Source organism: Equus caballus, chromosome 1, assembly GCF_041296265.1.
Source record: "Equus caballus isolate H_3958 breed thoroughbred chromosome 1, TB-T2T, whole genome shotgun sequence".
Classification (NCBI taxonomy): domain Eukaryota; kingdom Metazoa; phylum Chordata; class Mammalia; order Perissodactyla; family Equidae; genus Equus; species Equus caballus.
This window is the reverse complement of record NC_091684.1, coordinates 138,707,401-138,710,831: the sequence shown is the minus strand read 5'-3', so window position 1 is coordinate 138,710,831 and position 3,431 is coordinate 138,707,401.

The window sequence follows — 3,431 nt, the reverse complement described above, 5'->3', positions numbered from 1 at the left end:
TACGAGCTCCTAAAACCCTTGTAATTTCCTGAGTGATAGGGTATCAGGAGCATCTTTTGTCATAGTATTTAGTGTGAGTCCCCAGTTCCTGACACAGGAGCTTTAAGACCGTGGAATCTCCTGAGCGACAAGAGTGTCCTTTGTATGCTAATGAGAGGAGCGGTGGCTGGGGGCCCTAGATAGCATCGGGATGGGGGCTGGTTCTCAGAAAGACCAAGGCAGGATTGGAGGGTAGGAACTTTCACTCCTACCCCACCCCCATCCTCTGGAGAGGAGGAGGGGCTGGAGACTGACTTAATAATGGAACATCCTAGATGATAAAGCCTCCATAAACTGTGGGGTTCAGAGAGCTCCAAGGTTGGTAAACACATCCGTGTGCTGGGATATCCATGTGGGAGGAACGGAAGCGCCTGCACTTAGGACCCTTCTGGGTACCGCTTCAACTGGCTGTTCCTCTGCACCGCTTATAATATCTTTTATAATAAACCAGGAAATGTTAAGTAAGTGTTTCTCTAAGTTCTGTGAGCCTTTATAGCAAATTATGGAACCTGAGGAGAGGATTGTGGGAACCCTCGATTTGCAGCCAAGTCAGACAGAAGTGTGAGTAAACAACCTGAAGACCTACTACGTGAGATGGTGTCTGAACTGGGGTGCAGTCTTGTGCGACTGAACCCTTAACCTGTGGGGTCTGCCTTAACTCTGGGTAGTGTCAGAATCGAATTAAATTGTAGGTCACCAGTCAGTGTCCGCAGAGAACTGGAGAATTGCTTGGCCTGGGAAATCCACACATCTGGTGTCAGAAGTGTCCTGAGTAGAGAAACAGTTCTTTCACAGACTTCCCTTGTTTCTCACGGCCTTGACAGTTGAGAAGTACTGGTCAGGTATATTGTAGGAGGCCCCCACGTTGGAATTTGTCCACCATTTTTCTCGTGATTAGCCGGGGGTTGTAAGTTTAGGCTGGAAGAGCACAGAGGTGAAGCTGCTTTCATCACACCGTATTAAGGGTGCGCGCCCTAAACACCGTGTATTGTTGATGTGGCCTGATTGCCTGGCTGAGCTGTGGTTTGCTAGGTTTTTCCACTGTGGAGTTACTCATGTTCCCCACTTTCCGTACTGTACTCTCTGGAATGACGTCCCTACGCGCAGCCCATGCTTATAGAGTGGGGGCTCCTGCTCCCCACGCGGTGGGGCGGAGGATCTACATAATTTATCTTTTTTTTTTTCCTGCTTTTTTTTTTCTCCCCGAATCCCCCCAGGATGTAGTTGTATTTTCTAGTTGTGGGTCCTTCTAGTTCTGGCATGTAAGACACCACCTCAACGTGGCCTGACGAGCAGTGCCATGTCCGCGCCCAGGATCCGAACCAGCAAAACCCTGGGCCGCTGAAGTGGAGCGCATGAACTTAACCACTTGGCCACGGGGCCGGACCCTACATAATTTATCTTAAAGCAGCTTCCAAACATCCCATAATTTTACTCACAAATGCGTCATTATACATCTCTAACAGGTACAGACTTAAAAACCACACATACAGCTATATTACCACTATGCCACCAACACCACCAACAAGGATCCTTCAGTATTACTTAGTATCCAGACCACGTTCAATTTTCCCTAATTGTCTGAAAAAAGTATTTCTGTGGTTGGTTTATCCAAGTCAGGATCCAAACAACATCCACTCGTTGTATTTGGCTAACATGCTCCTAAATGTCTCTCCATCTATAAAAGTTTTCCTTCCCGTTTTTCGTTTTGCGCCTCTTATTCCCTGAAGAATTAGGGTCAATTCTAGAAACCTTTCTACCTTCTGGTCTTGGCTGGTCGCTGTCTCACAGATTTTGTTTAATGTGTCCTCTGGCCTCTGCATTTCCGGGAAACTGGTAGTTACATCAGAGGCTTGATCAGACTCGGGTTCGTTATCTCGGCAAGAATACGTCAGAGGCGGTGCACCACATCAGGGCACATAAATGTCTGGACGTCCCTCTTCTCATGGAGCTGAGATTGACCAGGGGTTGACACATCATCAACATTTCTCCTCATGGGCTTACCAGTTGCTGCTGATTGAGACCCAGACTGATAGCTTCCTAATAAATCCCTTTTCTTCTTAAACAAAGAAGTCAGTTTCTGTTGCTTATAACTAAGGACTCTGATGGCTAAATCCTAGGTGCCCGACTGAATTCTTTTTTAACGTAACGTGGTAAATACCTGATGAAGTGCCTCCTCCTGAGATGGGAATAGCGTGGAAGTACATGGGGAGGACTCTGGAGCCAGGACCGCCTGAGTTGAGGTCCCACCTCGGCCACCGACTAGCCGTATGCTCAGGGCAACTTTCCTCAATTCTCTCATCTGTAAAATGGGGATGCTGCTGCTGAAAGCAATGCCTACCTCATAAGGTTATCATCAGAATTAAAGTAGTTAATATAGGCAAAGCCCTGAGAACAGCACCTACCATACAGTAAGCATTCAATAATTGTTAGCTGATATTATAATAACAATTTTTTTAAATTTTATTTCCTAGTTGTCTTCTCCTCCCACCCCACATCTTCTCCTTAGGTAATTTCACCCATTCCCGTGGGCTTGGCTATCATCTTCCCTAATACCTCAATGCCAAGAACTCATTTGACTGAAAGATACACCATTGATATAATAGCTTAGTTTTGTTTTGTTGGAGAGGGGAGGGACCTACAGTAAATGCAAACATTGACGCCAAGACATATGTCAATTTCAGAATTGTTAAAGTAGCAGGTGGGAGATTTGTGCTTAGAACTGAGAACATTTGAAACATTCTGACAACTTCCTAAGCCACACTAACCAAACAACCCTCTACCCTGAGGTTAGTGGAGTCTTAGTTGTGGCCCTTCCGGTAGACTTGACGTGCATACAGCCTCTGCGCCATGTGAAGAGGAACCCCAGCTCTGTGCCGTGTGCTCTGCGTGTTAGAAACTGGACATCACCAGGACAGGGAGGTAGATTTGCCCCTGCCACCCTTGGGGAGCATACCCCTGGTGGAAAAAGAGCCCACTCTTAGGGAGTGGGTCAGTAGACATGGTCTCTGCCTCGGGACCACCAAGGTGAAGCTGAGAAAGCAGCCCAGTGTCTGGGTCATTGAGTGGCTATCCTCAGATACAAATCTAAGGGATTGGGGCACTTTCTACAAAAGAGTTCTGTGGCATCATAACTGCCATCAAGGAGTTCCATAGGAGCCCCACTGTGAGGGCATATGGAGAGAAATCCATGGGTGACGGCTGTGCCAAGACAATTGGTGGCAGCTCGCCAGCACTGTGGCCCCACTCAGGGATGACCCTGAAGGACAGTGGTGAAGGGAAATCCTCCCAGTGGGCAGACCTTTGAGCAGGGCCCCTGGATGTTTATCTTGCCCGGAAGGAAATACACTAGAAGTTTGGATCTGTGTTCATTCATGGACGCAGCTAATGGT